Genomic DNA, 25,237 nt, shown 5'->3' on the forward strand with positions numbered 1-25,237 from the left:
GAGAGACTGACACTGCATGAATATATTCATTTTACTGCTGAGTTCTTTTTTGTCATTTTTTTTTCCTCCTTTCCATTCTCATGACACTGTGGTAAATTTGGTGTTTCTGTGACTTGTTCCCTCTTTGCATATGACTTTGTTTTAAAAGTCATCCAAGTCTTGTTTTTGAAGACACCAATTGACCTGAATTTACCTTTGAGCACTTCTCCCTTTCCTTTAACCATGTTACCAGGAATATGTTTTCAGGTTAACTTGTATCCTTTACCAACTGTTTTCATGTGTCTCAATATCACTATTTCTCTCCAAAATGTATTGCTATGCAGGCACATGTATCAAAATAGTTAGGGCCTCAGTAAGTACAATCCGCAAGTTCAACAGGTTTTTTTATTTACTCAGCTGGTCATGTTCTCGTATGAAGGAGGTTTTTTTCAAGCTGTATTTGAAACAGGGGACAGGTTATGTAAGGGCATAATAAAAATATGGCTTTTGTGAAGGCACAAGCATGATCCAACAGAGACTCTCTTTCTAAATCTCCTTCCGTCTCCTAATCTGAATGGATTTTTCTGGCTTCTGATGACAGGGGAGGTTCTTCTGTGCAAATTCATGCCAGGTAACAGCTGAAAATGAGAACTGGAAAAGTGGACAAGAGAAAAAAAATGTGAAGCTAAACATTATGAATTTACAGTGCTTGCTGACCATAAAAATCTCTTCTGGCTAAGTGTTAGCAAATGGTGCCATATGAGACACCACAACATTTCCCTCAGCTTGCGAAAGGCCATAATTGTGGTGCTCCAGATAATCTCATATGGTAACTGCTTATAAAAATTGACCCTTTAATGACAAATCTCTGCCCCAGATATTTTCTTTATTGCACCTTTATACAAAAAGTAAAGCATAAGTTACAAGAAAAACAAAGAAAAAACAAGTGATGGGGCACTTGATTTTCAAAGTACAGGAATATCTGTCACATCCACATCCTCCCTGTGAGAATCCCTGATGACCAGCTCTCCAGAGTTCAGAAAAGGCTTTTCCAGCTGACTCTATCAGCTAGCAACAGTGCTCTGCTATCTCCTCTACTACTAATCTGTTGCCTTTTCAACACTCACAGGAGGAATATACTCCTTTGAAGAATATACCTTTTGAATTCTTTTGAAGAATATAAAACTTTGAAAAAACAGAACTGGTGTGTAAACCCACTTAAACCATGAGGGTAAGGGTGTTGCGACCAGTGATGTCCACTTCCAAGTTAGAAGCTTTAACTGCTAAGCTACTGCTCAAAACAGAGAACTGTAGTACTGGGCTTGTTTAAAGAATGAGCCTTGCTAAGAGATGCATGGATCCTTTCAAAGTCAGCATCCAAAAGTGGAGTACTCTTGTACTCCAGAGTTCACCTTCATTGCCTTTCCTTTTTGTGAACCATCTCCTGGAGCTGCTTATCTCCTCCCAGATAATGGATGTGAGCTGCCTGCTGGGCTTGGGCCCTTATACAGATGCTTTTGTACCAATGTCATCCCTTTGGAGCTCTTCCCACAAGCCAGCACAAGAGGCTGCTCCACAATGGCTTTGGAGGAAATGATGCTGCTGTTTGGAAGGAGCAGTGTAGGGAGAAACTCCAAGAGGCAGCCCCACTGCTCATTTTGCTTTTCACTTTCTATAGATTCCTACTGGACTCCCTGGGCCTTCATCCTCTCTCGGTTTTGTACAAGTAGCTGAAGATGTTAATTCACAAGCTGGGGGAGATGGAGCTCAGCCTGACCTTAGACAGCACTCAGTGGAGGATCATACCTCTCCTGCAGCTGGCACAAACACACAAGCCTTTAGTGTCAAAGGTACATGCCTCATTCTTCCAGCTGCTTTTGTCGCAAACAAATATTTATTTTGGAGAAAGCAGGGGAAATCCAATTCTCTAGTTGTGGTTTCGATTCTTTTTGTCTGCAGCATGTTCTGCTAGGGAAGTGATGCACAGCGGTTTCTTTTTCAAATTTGCTTCTGGCTCAGCAAGAAGGTGGGTGGCAGGGCAGTTGGAAGTCATCAAGCACAAGCAAAAAATGTTTAGTAACCTTTTGTATAACTCTGCCCTCCAACCACTGCAATGGCTTCCTTTCTCTGTTCTTACTGGGGGACAGATCCTGGGAGGTCCTGAGTAACTTTGAATTTATCTGAGAAATTCCAGGTCTTGAATTTAATATTCTAAACATAGCACAGAAAAGCATCACAAAATCTTTCTTATCCATGATGCAAAAATGGAGACAGCCATAAAACTGGGGTTAAAGTGAAGCAACTTTCCTAAGGGCACTGGAAGAAGGCAAACAACAGGACATTTAACACAAGCAAGTCACAATAGCTCCCTCATGCTAAGAGTCAAATCCTGAACTCCTGGGCATCACTTGAGTAGATAGGATCTTTATGAAATATTTATACCCAGGATGTAGCAGGTGTCAGATTTTTCACACCCCAGTAGCAAGCATTGCTGCCTTATTGCCACCAATTAAGCAACTGTCAGCATGAAAGGCATGTTCAGAAAAAAAATTGCCTCTAGATCCCAGTAGTTGCAACTGGTTACTTGCTAATGAGTAACAGTGATGATTACTGATATTTATTGATGTGGTAGACTTTGAAAGCAAGAAGTGAAGTTTAGCATCCCTGGCTAATGCTTTCCCAAAAGCAGTATGATGACCCATTCAATGTGCTAATAGTTCTGTTAGCATTTTTGACACACAGATTTTGGAAAGAAGAAGAGGCAACTTACCAGCAAATGTATGTAGTGCACAAATACAGTCATGACATAGATGAAAGTAGGGAAAATATCTGCTTTTTGACAATGTAATTTTTCTTTCTACATTATTTTCCCTTCCACTCTTTTTTTCTAGAAGAAAAAGTTATTTTTTCTCTTTCTTTATGTCCACTGCAAGCAGAAAATCTATATGCGTACTTTGAAGAAAATATCCTACTTTTAAATAAATAAACAAATAAATTAAATAAATACTTTTAAATAAGCTGTTCTCCTATTTCATAGTGATGGCACACATGTATATTGATACAACATGAGCCTAGAGGAAGGCTGCATATTTACCCCAGAGAGGTAATTGAAGTTCTTCATACTAATAAAAATTGTAAGAACACTGCCAAGGGCAGCACCATTCCCGGACACTTCTAGATGGCCAAGGATTTCATGAAATTGAAAAGAGCACCACATGAATGCTCACCAGAGGACAGGGAAGGTGAAATTTTTCAGCATAACCACCCACTTAGCTGAGGCACTCGTGGCATTCGCTCCAATCCTGGGTGCAGTCCTGGCTGCAGTTGCAAAGCAGGCCATGACAGCCTCTCATCTATAGGAATAGTCTGCACACAAAGATGACAACACCCCCAGATTGTTAAGCTGCTGACAGAAAGAGCCTCAGAAAATACCTGGAATTTCTTATCCTGTCAGAAATAAGAAGAGAAACAAGAAATAAGGTAGAGCTTTACTAACATTCAAACTGTGGAGGAAAGATTAATAATTGACAAAATTTAAGTTTCTGACTGAGATGGAACTCTGAGCCAGAAATAACGATAGCTCTTGAAAGAAACATCCCAGGAAGAATGGATATGATAGAAAAAGATTCTCTTACCCTTCCAAAGGACACAATATTCAATAATAAAAACATCTTTGACAAATATGTCAGTGAGGAAGTTGCTGCAGGTTCACAGAGAGGATGTAAGTAAGTGTTATTAGCACCAGTTTCAAGTCTCATGGAGGAGAAAAGTCCCTAAGGAATGGAATCAATTTCATCAACCATTTCAGAAATTTGAAGGCCAAGAGCCAGAAATCCATCTGAACGACATAAAGTATACTGCTCATTTTGTAAACATATTTTCCCTTAACATGGCCCAGAAGATTAAAAAAAATAAAATAAAAAACTTACTCAATTAATCAATTATGAAAAGGCACACTAGTCTTTTCAATAACATCCAGGGTTTGATTTATTCCTGGAGAAAGATAAAAGATAACAAAACAGAAGCAGAACATATCAAGCTGGTGTCTGAAATAAGTATAAGTATTCATCCTGACACACTCCACATATTTCTAGGAACAAAATTCAGGCAAGTATCACTAAGGGCCAAGGATTCCTGTTCTTCTGCTCTCTCTGAAGCCTATCAAAGGACCCAGCAGCAATGCAGAAAGGCATTGTCTCTGCTGAAGAATGAGCTCCAGCTTCCAACAGACATTCTGCCCACCCATGGTTGCTTGCATTCATTGCCTCTCATAAAATGCACTTTTTATTCAGAGGAGAAACAAAGGAACTTCTGCTGGTACTGAAATCTTGGTTTGGATCTCAGGGCTAATGAGGGAAATGTGCTCTTAACACCTCAAGTTCATACAGTTGGTGCAGGAGATAGATGCCCAAAGGGTTGAGGACACTGGGTGTCAGTGATGAAGGGCCTGGGTTTGTGTCATGTCCCAGAAATCGTGACAACACAAAAATTGTTTCCAACCACTCAGCACTACCAATAAGGATTGTGTTACTCATGGTGGACTTGCTACTGCGACAAGAGTGACCCAGTCAACCTGTTAGGACCCAGAGATCTCCTGGGGTAAAGGCATAGAACATGGAATGTACCTTTTTTCTTTGAATTCTTTTCCTGGCAGATTTAACTGGTGCTTTGATTCTGGGGTTAACAGACAAAAAAATAAGCAAGAGTACAACAAATTTTTTCAGGGTGTAGGAACATCTTCTCAGGCCCTACCAAATTTTGGTGGATGAAATCTGTTGAAGTAGATGACACAATCTGAACAAGCATATGTGGGTTCTGAAGACGCAAACAAGGTCAAAGCAGACCACCTGGCAGAGATGTTTCTGAAGATTAGGCTCTCCCATCCTGTAAGGCTGAGGCTTGAAAAGTGGACACTTCAGCAAAATTTGCTTTATCTTCACTTCAGCATATTTTGCTTTAAAATATGTCTTTATCCTAAACAAGAAAGGCATCTTGCACACCAATAAGTGGAAGCCAGAAGGAATTCTGACACTTTCTTGAGAAGGTCCAAATAAAAAATGGAGAACTGAGATAAACACGCAGAAGCTGTACACAGCTCCTCAGGGAAAATGAAGTAAAGAATAGTTCAGGGTTTACCAAAAGAAGTCTAACCCATAATCACACACTGAAAGCTGTCAAAAAGCAAACTCCAGCACCTTTGTGTCACTGAGAAGGGAAACATTTTGAGACTTCTCATTATACATATGTGGATAAATCACAAAGCTCACATGTCAATGTGCTAAAGGAATAAAATATGTGGTGTCAAGTGACAGGGTTTATTCATATGCTCTGTGTGAATGTATATGTTGATTAACACTTAAAGCCAGCAGATATTCATACATCTATTCTTATAAAGACCATACTTTCTGAATAAATACATTTTTTTAAAATCTCTACTAGTGGAACTTGCAATTCTTTACAAAGGTGTAACAAAAATCAGATTTGGCTTTAATCCTCAAACAGACAAGAGAAATTTTAATATTCATCCTATGAAAAGAGCAAACAATGGCTTTGTAAATTCTAAGAGTCTTAGTTTTTATTACTGTGACTTGGAAACCTAATGTTTTTTTAATTATGTGATGTTGCAGGTCATGATCTCCTAAATATTGAAGTACTTGTTTATCATTTGGTGTTTAATAACCAAGTGCATTGAACACTTTCTGCTCTAAATTAAGCAGTCCTTGGATCTTCACCAAATTGCAGAATGCTACTCCAGACAAACTCTCTCCCAGCTCTGACAACAGTTTAAATTGCTTTATATTTTTAAAACAATAATTATTTTAAATCTTAGAAATTAATGAAAAGAGGTGATTAATTACTAATATGAAGCAAAGCCTCAGACAGGTATTAATTTATTTTTGTCAAGGTAATGCCAGATTTCTGTTTCATATTTACTTTACTCCTTTGCTGCCTTTTACTTTAGATTTATGGCATATACACAACAGAAGTGTTTTTCAAGCACTCTTTGCTAAGCCATTCCCAGTGCGACTGATAAATGCCAACCCATATAAATGAAGTTATGGTATTGGACTGCTGTTACCATATTCAACTGTGGATGTACTAAAATTAGGCAGTTGTATTTCCATTTAGCTACTTGAGTCACTCACATCAATAAAAAGTAGGCCACTTGTTTAGGTGCCTTTAGTTAAGTGACTAAATTGAGATCCCATGTGGCACACATATTACAAAATAACATTAGCTAGTTCCTTAATAGGCTCCCATGAAAGCCAATGGGAATTTAGCCATGGAATTCAAAGGGGACAGACTGCACCCAACTATTGGATTGTGTAATAGCTTTTATTTTGATGTTTTTGGTACTTTTTCTCAGTAAAAAGATTAAAAACACAAGTTAATAAATCTTCTAATTAAACCACTTACCAATATTACAACATTAGTGTTGGGATAAGAACAAGCAAAAAGAAAGGCAATTATAAAAGAGGAAAAGAAACAAAGGAAGAAAATGTGACAAGTAGGTGGACTCTGGCTTTGTCTGTCACTTTGGCACCTTATTTCTCTCTGAGGAGTCTTTTGGGGGACCAGGCTAGGCAGCGGATTTCAAAGGTGTTGACAAGCCTGGCAGATCAGCCATTTCAATTTGTCCCTCAGCAACAATGCCAGGCAGCTGTAAATGACTAAAATTCTCTGCTTCACAATGATTCCAGGATTACAGATAGGTTTTTGCTTTAAGTCCAGCATGGACTCCCTGTTAAGAGGCTCAAGCTCCCTTAGACAGTGAACACTTGCAGTCTACAAGCCACAAGCCTAGCCTCTTTTCTAAGGTTAAAAGGGGCAAAAATCTTTTAAGAGTTGGAAAAGCACTTCAAGAAGTAAACAAGAGAAGTGTGAAAGAGATATCACTCATCTACATTTCTTTCAAGGAGATGTATGTTCAGAAATCCCCTCAATAGTTTGAAAGTCTTCCATCATTAATTTGGAGGCATGTTACAAGTTTTGTCTTAGTGCAGATGATAGTTCTATACTATATTGCTCCGTAATAATAATAAATTACATAGATTTTTAACAAAGGGTGGGAACACTTCCCAAAATGCCCCTTTGGTGCTTGAACAGCCCTCTCCCCATAAATGAGACGGTCTCTCCTTTTATTACCTGTGCTCAGGATCAGACTATGAATGGAATCCTCGGTGGAATGGTATGTCATGGACACTGATGGGCAGCAGCTGCCCCCAGCCCCTGAGAGGCTGTGAGGGCTCACACAGGCCTGCTGCTCTCTATATCACTTGACATTTCAGTCTCCTTTTCCTTATAGCCTGACTGCCCTGAGTTACCACACCTTGGTTTGCAGTGAAGAAACAGAAGGAACTAAAATGACTGAAAAACAGACTACAGTTTTTAATATCTTCATATACTAAAAAAAGGGGGAGGGGGTTTGCCTACATTTTCAACATTACAAACCAGCAAAAGGAAAAATGAGAGTTTGGCTCAAAACCAAAAGCTTTTAATTTAGTTGTGAATATTGCACAGTTCACTCTGAACCATCGAAATAAATGAAGTCTTGTCATTGGTTTCACTGGAAACTGGCACCAAGCCTTCATTTGGTAATTTCAAGTCAGTTTTACAGCTGTGAGCCAATGCACAAAGCATATGGTTTCTGATGCATTACAAGTTAGAACTGCCTAATGAACATCGTGTTAGAAGAACACTTTCTTTTATGTATAATTTATTGTGTCTTCACAATTCAAAGCACAAATGCAAAGGAAATATATTGGGGTTGAAGTTAAAACTACAACAGAATATACAACAGTAAATGTGCAAAACATTTTATCTTTCTACAGTAGTTCCAATGGAAACCTTCAAAAAATTGAAGAGTCTACTATAAACAAATACTTGCTCCTTTCAGCAGGCTTTGAAAAGCTAAGAAACTTGGGAAAATAAGTGTTTCAACTAATTCTTAGTTAAAAGAGAAAAAACCCTAAAGCATCACCCCTTTCAGGATTGAATAAAATCAAAATGGATGTTTAGGTCAATAACTCAGGGGAAAAAAATATTGCTACTCTGGACAAGAGAATTAATTTTTTTTTTTAAATTTTATGCTACTCTTTTTTCACTGGCACTTTGCTGTCTTCCCAGCAAATGCCAACAGAAAAACCACATCCAAATATTCAAAAACATTAATTTTTCTGGAATACTTATGGCTGACTTATAATAAGAAATCCTTTTTTATCATATTATTTCTTTCATGGCCAAATTATTAACTTGCAGTTTGCTACATATAATTCAGTTTGGGAATAAAATTATCTCTGGATATGATCCTTCAAAACTGTTGCCAAACTGGTCACTTAAAGTCATCTCACTGTTTAATCTGAGTAGAAATTAAAATAAATAGAGAGGGTTTTGTGTACATACAAATATGGCTTGGGAGAGAAATATTAACAAAGTATTTCTTATCCTTCCTAGTTACACTTCTTGTGTTTGTCTAAGCAGCTTCTTGCCAAACTTAAAATTCATTAATATGGGAAATACTGAGCTCATTGGCTGCAACACCTCCATTTTAGAAATCAGACTACTACTATCCACCACATGTTCTGGCACAAACCCAGGTTCCTTCTCTCCCTATTCATTCCACTTTTCCCTCAGCTTCATAAAAGCCCCACAAAATCACCTATGGAAACAAGAGCTTTAGAAAAGTCATTTCAAGGATCGTGTCAAATGCTGCTGTTCACGGCCAGAGCCACAGGAGGGGAGGACAGAACTCCATGGAGGCCATGAGGGCTCTGACTGAGTGCAGGGATGCTCCCACATGGAAGAGATTACAGAGCTGGAGAACGAAGCCAAGCAATTTGCTCATCATTCGCATGATCGTGAATTTTGCATATGTTGTGCAGCAATGTACCTTTCAGTTGGGACTGGTTATGTTATGCTGAAGTTCATCTTATGTAATTCTGATCACTTAGACCACAGATGCTGATTTAAGTGGGCTTTTAGGAGCTGGCCTATTTGCCCCAAGTGATTACAGAACCAAGAGCAAAGTGTACCAGGGGTAAAATAAATCAAGAACTGAAGGACAGCAGTTCATACAGAGCTCTATATGGACACTTCATCCCAAACTTCTCTTGTTTTTCTTTGCCATCAGAGCAGATTTTTGATTACTGCAGCCAGTGTCCAGGTTTTCTTAGAGTTCTGCCAGAAACAAGAGCTGGGGCATGTTTATTTCTGAGGGTAGATCCAAGGGGATAAGTGCAGCCAGCCAGCAGGAGCTTGCTTCCAAGGGAATGAAAGAGGACATGAGGAAGATTCATAAATCCATAGCTTTAAAAACAGAAATGGCCTTGTCAGTAAGTGTTCCTACAGACATAGAGACTTGGAATGGGGAGGGAGGTTAATGGGGTGAATGCACAGGTGGAAAAGGATTTGAATGTAGACAAAAATAGGGAACTTACAGATGAGTATCCAGGACACAGTGGAGGAGAAAGCTTCAAGATAAAACCTCAGGAGTCTGGGGTGACTTGGCAAAGAAAAAGCATCAATAGTACTGGAGTAGACTGATCTTGGGTGGGGAGGCCTTGGTACACAGAGATCAGGGAAGATGAGATTTCTGGCTGGGTGATTTCTGGTGGGATACCAGTTTGGGGGATTTGAGGATTTGGGAACTCAGGTTGAGGTAGCAGAGGATCCTTTTGCAGTTTCCCAGATTGACATATAATCAGATGCCAAGGATATAATAATAGCATGATGCTTTCACCACAGTAAAACACTGCCACCCCTACTGATACCCAGTATTACCCTTCCTTCACTTCCCGATGAGGAGGTCTGCAAGCTCATTTTCTCAAGGTTTTTTTTTTCACTGATGGAAATACAAGAGTTCTAAATCACAGTAATAGGCAGAATTTAAAACATCCAGAAATATTGAAAACCACTGAATATTTCCACAGGGTTGCACTGTGCTTGAGGAGGGTTATGAACCACTGAAAGAAAAATGGTCAGCATTGCAGTCATGCTCTTTACTTTTAGTGGAGCTGAAGCATTTGACATTCTAGCAGAAAAAAATGGAAGACCCTCAACATCCTGAAACAATGCTGAAATACATCTTTTAACATTAGGAAAAGAATGAGAGGTTCAATGAGGGACAGTTAGTCTGGGGAATCATCTTTGTTATTCAGGAGCTATCAAAATTCCCAATGCCAGACAATACATGGGAAAAAACCTGCAGAATACCATTGCTGTGAGAGCTATAATTTATCCTGTATAAGTGTTAAACCACGAAGCACCTGGTAGGTGGAAAACAGCACCTTAGGTGAGAAGAGGGCAGTTTGCCCTACAGAAAAGTTTGAGGCAGCTGCTTGACTTGAGAGAGCTGCTCCCAGAAGAGCTGCTCCTTGGATAAAGGAAGGAAGTGGGCAGCTTCTCTGGGGAGGGTCACATATGGCACAGGTTTGCAAGAGATGAACCTGCAGCTTGAGGGAATGTGGCTGCTGCAGGAGGAACTGAGCACTCACTTGCGCTGGAAGGATGGAAGGTTGCGAGGCTGCTCGGCCTGTGGTACAGAGCCATAGGTTTCTAAGTGGGACAGGACAGGGGAGTTGTGCTGATCTGCAGGAGTTTGGGGACACATCTGTGTGCTTCACACCAAATTCTAGTTCTATTTGTGTAACTGGACCACCTGACTTTTGATATCAGCTCTGGCCAAGCATAGCAACCTTTGAGCCCTGGCTGCTAAACATGACAGTGAGTGCTTGGTGCAATCCAAAAAAGTAACGGTGCATGCTCGCTATAAGCATCATGTTCTGCCAACTTCTTGTACACTGGTGTCATTTCAGCATGGTGGGTGGTGGGAACTCAGTGAAACTTTTGGAATTAGAGATGTTTGAATTCAGAAATAAATCTGTTTCTCTTCTTTTTGTTCTCATCATTTTCAGCTAGATATAGATCTGTCTAGACAGAGTAAAGTTATATTAATAACTCCATTATTATTACTATAGCTAACAAAACATTCTAAGTGCTTTAAAAATAGTTCTCATTAGTGGGAAGAAATTTCATGTCCAAGCTCTGGCTGAGCTGTCCTTCTCATGCTGTCTAAGTAAAGGAAGGCAGTGACTGTCCTCCCACCCCTCTGTGGATGTATCCTAGGAAAGCCCTTTAGAGTTTGTGATTTACCCCTACACCAGTAAGGATTAACAGCTTCCTCTTGCAGCAGCTGGGCTTTAATTGTCAGTGTTCATTTTCAGAACAATTTTGCATTGTTTATTTTGTTTTCCTTCAGCTGAAAAAGCAAATGGCTGTCATATTCCAGAACAAAACTAACTGCGGTGAGGGATTTTGAAAATACTACACAGGAATCCATTTCTATCAAATGGAGCTAGGAAAGCAGCATTTTTGTAGCCTACCTTCAGGTTCTTTTAAAACATGCTCACTCAAATTCAGACAGCCTGGACAAAGGGTATTACTTAAAGTTTAAACTTTGGTGGTGAAAGGTTAGCTGGTTTACGTTCTCTTGAAATAGCCTAAGCATTCAGGTTGAACATCAGATTTTTAAGAAAACTGCATCACTTTAATCAAAACACAAAAATCAAAGAACAATAATTTTTCTTTGTAATTGCCCTAGTTTGTGTTTAAACTAGCTTGTTTTAATCCAAAATAAGAGAACAGAACACTTGGAAGTAATATGAAGCAAATCAATTTATGCTCAGATGTAATTAGAAAATCCACATTTGCCTTCATTCTCTATTCTTCCTCTAGTATAGCTTCATGAAGCTTATCTTGCAATGTAAAAACCCCAAATGTATCAATCTTTAAGTACCTGCAGGTGACAGAAATCTCAGCCATATAAACAATTCATATTGTATGAACTGAAATTTTCTGACTAGCTATTTTTCTAGTAGAAAATATTACATTTGCTTATTAATACCAGCTAGAACACTGCAATAACCTTTCATAGAATTGAAGATCTGGCTGAGGAATCCAGAATTTAATCTCTGAGTAGTGATATTGTTTGATCCAAGCAAACTACATAGTTTTATAGAAACTTCTTGTGCAAAGAGGGTATTCAGCACTAGCAGTGCTACATGTACAAGCATTAAGTCAGAGATTTCAAAAGGACCTTGGTGTAGATTCTTCTGGTAGTATGTCCTGTGAGATGGACAATTCAGACATTGACACCATTCAGAATGTCTTTGATACACTGCTCTGGGCGTTTTACACAAATTCCCAAGGCAAGTATTGGAGTTAGGTGCCTAAACCAGCTGCTTGTGACACTTTCTGTAACTGGTTAAGGGAGACATGTTCCTCCAGCAGAAGAGAGAGTCAATGTATGTGAGTTAGATTTTTCAACTGAATTCCTGCAGGAGAAACTTCTCCCACTTGACTCTTCGGGGAGAGTTTGGTACATACTTTCAACCCCCCAAAGTAAAGGATGTTCTTAAAAGGTTTTGAGCTGAAACAAGCAATATCACTCCACCAAAATATTGCCATTCCAAAGAACTTGAGGTTTTCTGCCTCATGCTGCCACAGTTTCTGTCATTCAACTCTGCTGGGGCATGTATCTAATCATACTGAGTCCCCAGCAAGCATTGTAACACTTATCTCAGGCTAATATCATGCTGATATTAAAAGCAAGTCTCTAAATTTCAGTTCACGTTCGGTGGTTAGCTATGGGAGTCAACAGAGCTTTGTCATGTCTGTTCTATTTGAACACTTAGCTAAATCCTGAGTATGAAGGAGACAAAGCCGATAGAAAGTGAATTTAGAAGCATAGCCGGTTATGAAAAGTCATGCTCAGCAATGACACAACTACTTCAAGACAAAGAGAAAAATCTATCCTTTTGCAACTGTTCTGGATTCTTGCCCTGAGTTGTTGTTTGCTTCAAAGTTGTGTAGCTGGTTACACAAAGTGCTACTGAGCTGAGAAGCACCAAACCCAGAACCTGTTGGATTCTGAGCAATTGCTGACACAGTTAACAATCCAACTGCACCTGGGCAGATCAAAGTGTCATTTCCAAAGACCATCCTTTAAGACAGTCTTGTTTTGGCAGTTTTGTTACACTTTTGCTGTTTATTTTCTAAAACCTCCCATGAATTTATAGTAGAATTGATACTGTGATGTAAATAAGACTCAGGTCATTTTTCTGCTATTAACCTTCTCTACCCTAAGTAAAAATGCATCAAATATGCATCAAATATTAAGTGATCAATTAAGGAAATTTGTATATTTATAATGGCACAGGTTATATTTTTAAAACCAAATGTTCATATTTTCTAAATTAAATTTTTTTAAAAAGAGAAATACAATTTATCAAAAATACATTTTCAATTGATGTCAAGTTTAATAATTTTATGGGTTTTTTTTTGAATTACAGGAAGCTCATTAGTGACCTCTAAATCATCAGAAATTATACCCAATGCAGGCTAGACCTTTCCCCAGAAAAGATTCTGTCCAGATGTATTTTTTTGGGGAAAGGGGGTTTAGTCACTGCAGGAAAAATAATGTGCTGCCTTTCTCAATATATAGAAGTAAATTGCAAATTAAAAACTTTAAAATTAAAGACAAAAGCACAGGAAAGCTGCTTTAAAGGACACCTGTCATTTTAGAAAACCTATAATAAAAATGCAATTTTTGTACCATAGCAACATTCAAGAAAACTACCAGGAGAGTGTTTTCAATCAAGGCATTCATTTCTATCCACAGCTGTTCTGCATTTAGATTTTTAGTTCACATTACTCCTATCTGTTTGTCCAGGGCTAATTCAAACTGAGAAAGAGTTATATGTCACTCACTAAGCAAGAGTATAATTAAAAGTCCTACTACTACAGCTGGTTTGAAACATTTGAGAGCTTGGGAATTGCAGGGAACTCATATTAAAAATAAAAAGGATGTAATCACAGCCTCCTGTAAAGTTTAATGGGAGAAAGTAATTTCATGATTGCAGTTGGTTTGAATGAAGCACATTTCTCTAATTATGTATATCATGTGTATACACGAAAAGACTAGAATCTATCTGTATAATCAGGGTGATTTAAAATATTTCTGAATTTCAGGATTATAATTAATCTGGGAAAACTATTTACAAATCATAGATCATTTTATACCATGGTGTAAGCCAGAGCTTTCTTAAAGATGTATCCCTGTCACACACTTAAATTATCCATATTTGCACGGTGTCCAGCCTTCTGGGTGGATGTAGGGAAATACACTCATGTTGTAGCAGTTTCTATTTTAAAAACTGAACAAGTAAACCACATGGTTCATTGTTTGGCATTCCTCTGCTGAGGATGCCTACACATTACTCTGTTCTTCACCATACTACTCTTTCTGGAAAAGTCATTCCAGACTGATGTCAGTTTGGATATATGAAAGCTGCAGACTCGTTCTAATTGTAGTACTAAAACAAGCTGTGCTAGTGCCAATACTTAACAACTTTCATTCCAATTCACAGCAATTTTTGCTTACTTTTGAGTGAAATCAGTTCTGTCAGTTTTTGTCTTATTAGAAGAAATGTACTTTTCCCCTATAATTCCTACACCAAAATGCTTCAGATAAAGCTGAAACCAGAAACACCAAATGGTAGCTATTTTGTAGGTCACAGCATTGACTCAAGAAGCAACGTGAGGCTGATCCTCACCTGCTTTATATTCCAAAACTAAAACCATTCTATATTAGCATGTTTAGATTACTAGCTCTTAGAGTGCTGCTTTTTATAACAGGACTTTTGCAGATTAGGACAAATTTGATGTTTCTTAAAAAAAGTTTCAATTACGAATGTTGTCATTATGCAAATACAGTTTAAAAATGTATTTGTTAAAAAACCATCAAGTTTTCTGTCTCCTTCTGTCTTTCTTCATCTCTCAGTTAGAACTCTGGAAATTTAAAAGAAAATCCCGATTCTACAAAGTTCCAATTGCCTCCTGCAAAAGCAAAACCAGCAGAAGGTAATCATGGTCAGTGCCTCTATAAACAGACTGACCTGCCAAATCAAGAGAAACACTGAGAAATACTGAGAAATCAAAAACATAAAAGAGCTGGTGGAAAACCTTGTTTATATTTAGCAGAAACACTTTTAACACTTTGAGTTAAACTTTGGAACCGAGAGAGTAAGTGAAAATATTTCTTTTATGCCAGCATGCAGTTGAAATCATTTCTGCTGTCCAGAAGAGGGGACATAGAGTTCCTAACAGAAGCCAAGAGTATTCATAATGCCTTAATTTGAATCATGTAAGTTATTCTGAATGACACACTAACAGGAGTGTTACATACCTTGCCATTTTGGTTTACTTTGAATAAGGGTACAAAGGACGTTGATTCAGGCCTTTCTTTACTACATACTTGATCAGAACTTTTGAATATTTCTCTGATCACAAGGTTTCCAATCTGATGCCTTATTCAGTGTTGTTCCAAAGTGTACAATGTCATTTTAATCACTTGGGAACTGCTTAATTCACCCTCTAGTAATATCATTAAAATATATTTCATTATTCATATTGGAATCATATGGCTGATTCAGAGAATATATTTTGCACTCATTTTTCTTTCTATATCTTTGGAAATGAAGTCCTAGATGTTTTCCTATTCTTAAGACTTAATTTCAGTTCACACTAGCATTTCAGATTCCAGTGAGGAAAATATTTCTTAGCACAAGTGATAGCACAAGATATTAATTTTGAGTATATTTCATCTACTTTCTCTGCGTCAGTTCAGGTAGCTGCTTAGCCAAATACTATATAAATGTAGCATGCTAAATTTACAAAGCCCTCTATTCAATGAAACAGCAGAATACGCTTTTGGCTTGCCCAATTGGATACATCTGTACAGACACATCTGGAAAAATGGCCTAATTTTACATTGTAAAAAAATACAGAAAAGTAAGCCCTTCCCCTGTTTTCTTTTACTTACTGAGAATTATGTCTTGTAGATAGCTATAACCCAAAATAATATAATTCCACACACTCTTGGTGTTATTTTAAATACTTTTCTGAATAGTATTTAAGAATTTAGTTCTTTTTTCACCTACACCTGACATATGCCTGTTTTTATTCTGACATTTCCAGTGAATTATCTCCTCCAAAATCATGAGAGCCTCTTAGGTCAATTTTCAGTGTTTAATTTTGTGTTTATTTACAAATACAGAAAATAGACCTACTATGTGTTTGTTTCCTCTCAAGCTGTTTTAGGCTAATTCTTTTCCCACCATGGGGCCACTCTGTCTTTATTTAACTTGGTTATATTTAAATTTTGTCCTGTAACCTTTACTATTTTTTTTCCTAACAGAAAAAAGATGATGCACTAATAATGTGGCTAAATTTTACATTTAAAAATTTCTAACATGGTGTGCTTCACTACTTAATATATTTGAGATTGCCTAAGTTTCCCCACCCATCAAGACCAAAGAGAAACATATTGGCTAAATGAGCAACTTAAAGATGACAAGCTTACAGTCAGTATTCTGCTCAGCATGTAAAGATGACAGCTGCTTAACACGTATTCCAGTTTCATAATGATGGACACTGGAAAATGCAGTATTTTTCTCTCTCAGCCTTTCCTAATTCACTCCATATGTAAGGAGAACTTACCTCATGCTCCCAGATTTCTAGCGCCCCCTCCCCAAGTAGGGACAGGGTCTCCAAAGCAAATAAATAAATAAAAATGACCTTGGTGGTTTGTGGTTTTTATACACACTCTCAGTCACATACATTCAGAACCACTAAAAATCACCAACTCCCCAGAGAGCCAAGATTTAATTTGGATCACACGTTACAGGCCAGACTAGAGAGTATTTTTACAATAACAATATTTACTTATATTCATCAACAGATGGTAAAACAGCATAGGGAGAAATGCTTGAAGAAAACTGAGCAGTTTTACGCAGAAATAATGGCCACACCAGCTATAGATCGTCAATAAAAAGCAAATCAGATATGGATAGAATATTTAATTCTTGTCTAAGCTGGGTTTTCAAATTACATTACAGATCAGAAATTTCTTCCTTATGTGTCTAACTCATAACCGAAAGTCAAGTTTACACTATTACTCTCTGGATTTTTGCCAATGCCCATTTCCTATGCAGGACAGAAATCAGAAACAGCACAAGGATGAGATTTGACATTTACAGCTGAAACCAGAACTTTTTGGAGTTGTTTCCAAAAAGCTGACTTTACCTGTCACACTTACATGTGACCATGTGTAGAATTAAGAGAGAAGAACACAAATGTCAAAGCATAACTTCCACAATTATTTAGCTGCCTTTTTAGATACATCACTCTTCTTTGGAATACCTGCAAGACTAATATAATTTCTACTTTTTCTCATTTCCTACTCCCTAAAATAAGTATAGTCACAAATTAATGTATTTTTTAATCCCTTTTCAAGAAGACGGGTTCATACTGGGTTTTACTCCTGTATTATACCAATGTCGTTTCTTAACTCCTGGTGTATAATACAGCAGTTCAAACTGGGCTTCCACTGAACTTTTACTTTATACACTATCTGACTCGAGTTAAAAAAATAAAAGTAACTCTCCTGCCACACATACATACTTTGCAAAATAGTGCCATGGAGAAAAGCATTTTTATGTAACGTAGACTGTCTAGATTTCTAACAGTGTAACACAGTTCTCCCTCACTACCAGAAAGATAGATGAAATCTAATACTCCCCCAAAAAAGGTAAAGGAATAAGTCAGAAAGGACAATTATTTATGTTGCTTGGAGAGAAAGCCTGCAAGAACTGGTGGTACAGGATCCACTGTTCAGATAAAGGGCAATTCGCTCATTAAATTACATCAGATACCATTCAAGTTAAATGCAGTCTGAAAAAGTCACCTGGAATTATTATGTATGATGCAGAAACCTTAACCATCAATCACATGCTGGAATATTGTCAAGTGGCAATAATACTGGCACATAAACTTCTAACATTTTTTTTATTTTCTAACATTTCATCCATTCATATCCCTCAGACATAGGAGGTTGACTGCTCAAAGGGTAGCAGAAAATTTAGTGAAACCAGATGATCTTACTAAAGAAACCAAATTTTTATGTATTTTACTTGCTGAAATATAATACATAAAACTGTTTTTTTTCCTGACATCAACTATAACAGTAATCTTCTTCATGACTCATCTGCCTATCCTAACCATGTTACTAAAAGACAATCTAGTTCTTTTGAATCAATGTTCCTTAGGACAATTTGCTACAGATGTGCAAGGAAACCTCAGCCCAGCATGAAAACAAAGACTTGTTTAATAATTATTTTAAGCATTCATGTGAAACTATAGAGTGAATTTCTGTTTGTACAACATGCAAAACTTTACTTGTAAGATATGCAAATGTTTCAATACATGTTCTGTTTCTGATCAATTGGTCATTCAAATTATAGAGTAGGGAAAACTAGCAAATGAAGACTCCTGTGGTCAGTTTTGGAAGTTAAGGTGTGTGTTTACCTGGCAGTTTACCACAGTGGAGAGGAAACTCTGCTGCTGGCAGTAAACTAAGAGCCCAGTTGCACAGTTTAGCTGCAGCAGCATGAAGCTATGGGTAGGTTAATTTAAATAATTTTTTTTTGTAACTATGCTGTAGACCTACCATATCTAAAAATGAATTGTAAAAAGAGATGGAGAGCAAAAACCTTGTGTGCTATAATCCCTGAAATACTACATGTAAAAAATCCAACAATGCATAAACAAAAAGACACACTTGTCTGGCTTGTCTTCCAAGGCTGTGAATAAGGACATTATCTGGTTATGTACACTGGGTCTTCTAGGCAGAACAACAGTTTAGAGATTCTTTCTTGCTGGCTTTTTGGGGTTTTTTTCCCATCACAAGTGACTTTTCATGACATTATATTGGTTACCTATCACCAATAGAAGCTTTTAATTGTTAATATACATATTTTTTTAAAGCATTGGTATCTACAGTATCATAATATTCATCCTTTTTTTGCTGTAAAATAAGCATGCATTTGGTTACATCTTTTATCTGGGGCCATCCCAAGAAAATACTGCTTGTCCTAACAAGCAGTATTTTCCTACCCTGGAAATGTAGCAGGTACCAGCCTCTAAACAATCAAAACAAGGCACATTCACAGTAATATGCAATTTTCAACTAGAACACTGTGCCCCAGGTGAAGATGACATGGGTCCAATAGAAAACTAGACAAGTTCATGGAAGAGAAACCCACTGAGGCAAAGACACCTCAAACACACATCATTATTTCTGTTTCCAGAAGTCCCTGACTTTCAAAGTATTGCAGGACTGTGAAACTGTTCTCAGGAAGTATCACTGCCTGCTTCCCTGCCCTTCCATGCCTCTGTAAACAGCAGCTTTTATGACACTGGCAGGAACAGGATGGAGTGTGAGCACCAGAGCCACTCCAGTGCAAACACTCAGGAGCACGTGCAGGTCACTGCTGCCCAAGTTCAGCACTTGCTTCAGTGAAAACTCTAATGGATTGTTAACAGAAAGCAACCTTTTGAGATTTATTGTGGACAGTAGCTGCTCAAAGCTGTAAATTAGAAAATAAGCTTTTCTGGGCAGGAAACAGCTTTTTTGTTGAGTATTTGTATGGTGCCCACAAAGAGTTTGTATAAAGAGGACAATAGGTTCACTGGGACAGTAAGTCCTGAACATTTCCAGTCACAGCTTCACTTAAAGGGCATCATGACCTCTCTTTCTGTAACATTTCTGGGATTATGTCATTATTCCTAGTTCCTGTTACTTTTATATTTCTGTAACTATAACCCCAAGCAGGAATTACAAGCCCATATTTGGGAATTGGTGTCCATGACTGCTACTATAATATAAGAAATACAAAGCCCCCAAAAGACTGGCTTGTTAGCAAACAGAAATAAACTTCTTGGAGATGAACCATAATTCTCTCCCTTAAAATGTCTGCCATTGTCTTTTCAAAGAAACAAAAACAATAGACTAAACAAAGACAAGAGTTAACCAGAGTGCTTTTCTTTCTTTAAAAGAAGTGTAGCCATAGATTCTTGCCAGCTTCTGTTGCCATTTATATAGTACAAAAGATACAAGTATTTGGAAAAGGAAGGTTGAATATGAACCTGCCAAGCTACAACAACAGCACTCTTATCTGTGGTACAATAATATGAACAAATTAGTACAATAAAAATAGTTTATAAGGGCAAAAATATCAACTTGCCATAACAGTTAAGCTTCTTTTCCCTTTAAAAATTTCTAGTAAATAAAATATAAAGATGTTAAGAGTTATTCTTTCCCTGTTTTCTTTTGTACATCTGTTATCTTCTTGCAGCCAATTTTTTACTGAAAAGTTGATGTTTTGTTGAAGCAAATCCAGTAGCTGTACAGCTGTGCTGCTGTGCAGAACAGCAACCCATTACTCACCATCCTGAGAACCATGCAAAACTTGGGAAGAATAATTGGCTCTGAATTTCAAGGTTCTCCCTATTTTCTTCCCTCTTACATTATTCTAGAGATCAAGGGGTAAAATACAGCAGTCTTTTATAGTACATCATCTAGTCCTGCCACTAATGCAAGGTAAGTTCTTCCACCTTTCACTATGGAGAAGTGACTTTACATTTAGTTTGCATTTTCTGCTTGGCAACAACTTGGATATGAACAACCCACATGCCATAGCTGACATATTGCTAGTTGACATTCTAGCTTATCTCTTTCACATACACTCACCTTCAGGAAAAGAAATATGAAGGTCACCCATTTTCAACATCAAAATGGTGCAATTTTGGACCTTTTTTAACCTTACAGGCAACCCATAAAAACAGGGTGACTAGCTCTAATTAATTTTACTAATAATGGTCCACATATCAATTACAATTTTTTATGATATGGTAGAGTGTTTATATGTATCCCAAATATTTAAATCTGAATTTTTACCAACTCCTATGAAATTAAATCTAAAATAATAATATTTTCTAACATCCCTTCACACGGAAGATAAGATTTTTTGATAATTCACGCTCCAAAATTTGTATTCCTGCTTGGTAAATTTTTCCTTTTCTTGACCAGCTCTTTTCTGAGTAATTCACAGCTGTACTGCTCCAAGTAATGTTCACTGGTGGAAAATATTTGTCAAGTGGATATTGAAAAGGCTTCACTATTTACATCAAATATATTTCTCCTCCTCTAGAAGTAGTCATAAGTACTTCATAAGTATTTAGATATGCAAATATGGACGCTTTATTGCTCCTGCTCAGGGATTCTAAGAATGCAGTATCAATGGACACATTCACACCTGCTAGAGTGTGGACTGAGTTTTAGCTGGATACTCTTTGGCTGATTAATAGTTAAGGATTTCTACTCTCTTACTTCCCAACAGTCTCTGAGCATTGCAAACTTCCCTGACATGAAGTTTCAATGTACTGCTGTGCAAAAGCTCTCTGGGTTATCTCATGCTTCTGTTTATTAAGGAGGCCCACAGATGGGTTTTAATGATCATCCTTTTGTTCTGTATATGAAACCAATGTTCTTTTCTAAAGAAAATACACTGTGGAGATGAGGTATGTTCCAGTTAGAGCTAAATTAGAACCAAAGTATTCAAAAATGTCTGAGTGTTCCTGCCCTCAAGTGTTGGCAAACTGTAGAATACTTTTATAACTTGCTCATGTTGAGTGTTTCTTTAGGAGGAGATGTATAAACCAGCATTACATCAGGTTTAAAGGGCAGTAGGAAGAAGACATGGTTGATGACAAAAAATGGCACACAAAACAAGTCTTTGAAACCCCATCAGCAAATTTTTCCTTTGTGGAACAAAATATTCTGACATCCAATCATCAGAAAGTTATCAGTTCTGAAAGGCAATAAGCAGTGAAACACACTGGAGAAAATACAAGAATCACTGTGAAAATCATTTCCTCAGTGACATAACACCCTAACACAACCTGTCTTTTATCTGCTGCCTCCTTGACATTTCCTTCATTTTTCCTTTCATGCTAGTTAGTTCCACAGTAATGGAATTATATTCAACTTTCTCATTTCACTCTCTTCGTTCCCATATACAATTTCTACAGAAGTATTATTTTCATTTCATTAATTCCACTTCTACCTCTCAATCCAGCTCATTAGCCCCTCTTCATCACTTTGCATTTTTGCACTAATTTCTGTTCTTTTATTTTGTATCTTCCTTTGCTTTCTATTTAAGCTCTTTTAACAATACCAAAGAAAGGATGTGAGACCATTTTTAAACAAAGAACAGATCTTTCATTCTGCATCTGTGATTACATCATGTCTTGCACTGCTGCAGGTATCTTCCCAAGCACTCACACCCCTGATGTGCATTTGGGTGGTTTGGAACCTGTCCTTCTGGGCATGTCTTCATCTCCTTCTCACACTCATTTTCCAGATAACTCTGTGCTCACATTTCCATCCAAAGCACAGTCTTTGCCAGGAATTTCATCACAATCAACCTGCCTTTTTAGCTAGTCACAGGTTTCCTGCACAGGCTTCTTTTCTTCAAGTGATTGTATTAGTACTGTGCTCTTCCTCCATGTTACAAGGCATGGCTTCATACTTTGCATTTAAGCTAGCGAGCTAGCATCCCATCAAAAAGTTCATGAGCAGTCTGACAAACTATTACAGATATTTTTCAATCTACCACCATGTGTATGGAAAGCCAGTCTTCTCCTGCGGGTGCTTCACCAAGGAATATGAGACATGGAGTATTTTAAAGGAACATATTATCTGCAAAGCCAGACCTAGAGGGTGACCTTAGCATGAATACCTAAATATTTCCTGGGTTGTCTATATTAAGAGGTACATGTGTACCCACACCGACTCTGCAGGTTCTGCTCCTAATTATTAAAAAAATTAATGATTAGAGAAAAGATAAAAGAAATTATGAAAAAACCTACTTTTATAGTTACTTCCACAAGCGGTTGCTAATTGGGAGTGATTTTGATGGAAATAAAATGTCTCATATATTGAATTCTAGGTCCTCATTGAAGGCAAGCCTTTCAAAGAGCCACCTAAAGTTTTATTCAGATTTTAACAAAATGAAGCTGCCAAAGACCAATCAGCTTGGAACTGAATGACAACCCATGCCAACTAATGCAATGTAGATATGTTTGTGAAAAAAAACAAACCTGTGTGTATGTAGGTATGCCAAATATTATAACACATTAAAAAAATATACGATGTATTATATGAATTATAATATGAATTATATGTTAGTAAATACATGAATTTACTAACTTCAGGCCAAGAGGATCTTATGTTGCTATATTTAAAGGTGATAATAGGATTGCACCAGCAAAGAAACAGTTGTTAAACCGTTGGTGGAAGAAATGTTGGGAAACCCCTAGTTTCCATTCAGAATATTCATGCTTAGTCTCCAGTATGTCAGACTCAAATTTCTAATTAGAGAAAAGTAGGTTTTAATCATATCTAGCTCAGAATTATGTCTCTGTTCAATATAGATAGGTAAATATGTGTGTATCTATATAGATATGCATACCTACATAAATGTCACAGCAGTAGAGAAAGCAAAAGCATTGGAGATAAAACTTTTTGCTCCTCTCTGCCACTTAAGTGCCAATTTCAAAGGCATTTCATTTGCCTTATCCTTTAGTTCTCCTTCATTAAAATAAAAACTTGTTCCTATCTCAAATGGAAGAACCTGGTGAGAATTACACTAATAGGAGTGTTTGCTAAGGCTGACCTCCACTAGGAAATTGCCTCCTACTTCCAGTGGAAAAGAAAACTTCTAGCGATTCTATTAATCTACATAAAAATACGCTAAGTGAAGCAGCCTCCTGAGTGTTTATAGGATCTGGAGTGAGGGAGATCCAGGGACACTTTACAGGTAATTTATTTTAAGTCACTTTAAAACTTTTTCTATTCAAATATTAATTATTACTATATATATTTATATATATAAATTTATATATATATATATATATATATATATATATATTATTAATTACAATGAATGTAATACACTGTACAAAGAATTCAATATAGACTTGTAGTACTGCTAGGTTTGACCTGATTATAATGTAAACACATTACTGCTCCAAAAGCAGAAGACAAAATAAGACCACTTCAGATTGTATCTGCCTTCCTCAAGTAACTCACTGGAGAAAGACTTTCTTTACGCATTTTTTAAAGACTTTCTCTTTAACGTGTAACAAATTGCACACACATGCATCTCCTTTCAATTGATATAATCTACTATCTGTGATGTCACAACAGTGTTCTTACACTATTTAGATTTTAAAGTACTATTAATGGGAGAAAAACACTGTGTCTCACCTTACAAAAGTATAAAGAGGGTATAGTTCCCAATGTGTGATGCTCCATGTTTTTGAAATTACAGCCCTTAGAGATTTTTTTGGCATTAAATTAAAACCACTAACAAATTGCTAGTGGTAAAACATTGCATGAACATTGTTTCTTGCAAAATATTGGAAATAACTATTGTAGCATTACTCAACAGTTAAGCAACCTCTGTTTACTGTAAGTATTAGCTTGAACAACGTGTCCTGCATACGTAAATTCACTCCCTTTGGAACCAAACTCCCAACTCCTAAGACTTGGATCAAAAAAGTAAAACAAAAATATATGAACAAGTACTCTTGCTAACTGGTCTAATATCCATAGGTGGAAGAAACTGCTTATTTCAAATAAATAACTAAATAGAACATGGCTAAAGAGAACCATGATTATTTTTCAAATATTTCCCCACAAACAGTTCTAAATGATACTTTTCATTTATAAAAAGCATTATTTTGTTTTGCTTCTTGTATGTACACCTGAGAATCAAACTGTGTTGCCAGTTCTCTTTGTAGAAGTAACTAGAGCACTGTCCATCCTATGACCCAGAATTGACCTTATTGGTCAATGAAGCTCCTTTTTCAGCAAAAGCAGATTCACATGTTCCCTTATCTGTCTCTATCCATGAAGAAAATAGGAAAAGAACTGAAAATTTTGACGAGTTTCCTCAATCATGAATAAATTCAGCAATATGATGGGAAAGTATAAACTCATTAAATTTCTCTCCTTTTCCTCCATACAGACCAAGGCCCATAAAACTAAACACTGGCTCTTCTTGGCGGGCAGGATCAGAAATGATTGGTTGCATACTCTCTCTAGCATATTTCTGTAGAATTGGAGTAAATGGAGACAGTCTTGATGTGTAATCTTAAATCCAATTTCCTAGTTTTCCTCGCAAAAATTCTTTAGACTGTTCTCCTTGAATTTTGTAAACATGGAATGGAAGAAGTCTTCTGGATTGAAATATTTCCAGTTTCAAATCCATCCTTACAATGGAGCTAATACTGACTC

The 25,237-nt window shown here is 37.1% G+C and overlaps 1 long non-coding RNA gene across 2 annotated transcripts in view; it reads right to left on the bottom strand.

The window, feature by feature from the left end:
• LOC106628063 (uncharacterized) overlaps positions 1-25,237 on the bottom strand; it is a 105,024-nt gene that overhangs the window by 47,941 nt on the left and 31,846 nt on the right. The window contains exon 3 of one of the 2 annotated variants that reach the window (XR_001331286.2): positions 287-630. The exons of the other annotated variant lie outside the window; for it this stretch is intronic. This is a non-coding gene — a long non-coding RNA (uncharacterized LOC106628063). Of the gene's footprint in view, positions 1-286; positions 631-25,237 lie in introns of those variants that run through there. 2 annotated transcript variants of the gene reach the window in all.

The sequence above is a fragment of the Pseudopodoces humilis genome, chromosome 7 (genome assembly GCF_049639895.1).
Source record: "Pseudopodoces humilis isolate 2021_Gansu_Grassland_sample_001 chromosome 7, ASM4963989v1, whole genome shotgun sequence".
Classification (NCBI taxonomy): Eukaryota; Metazoa; Chordata; class Aves; order Passeriformes; family Paridae; genus Pseudopodoces; species Pseudopodoces humilis.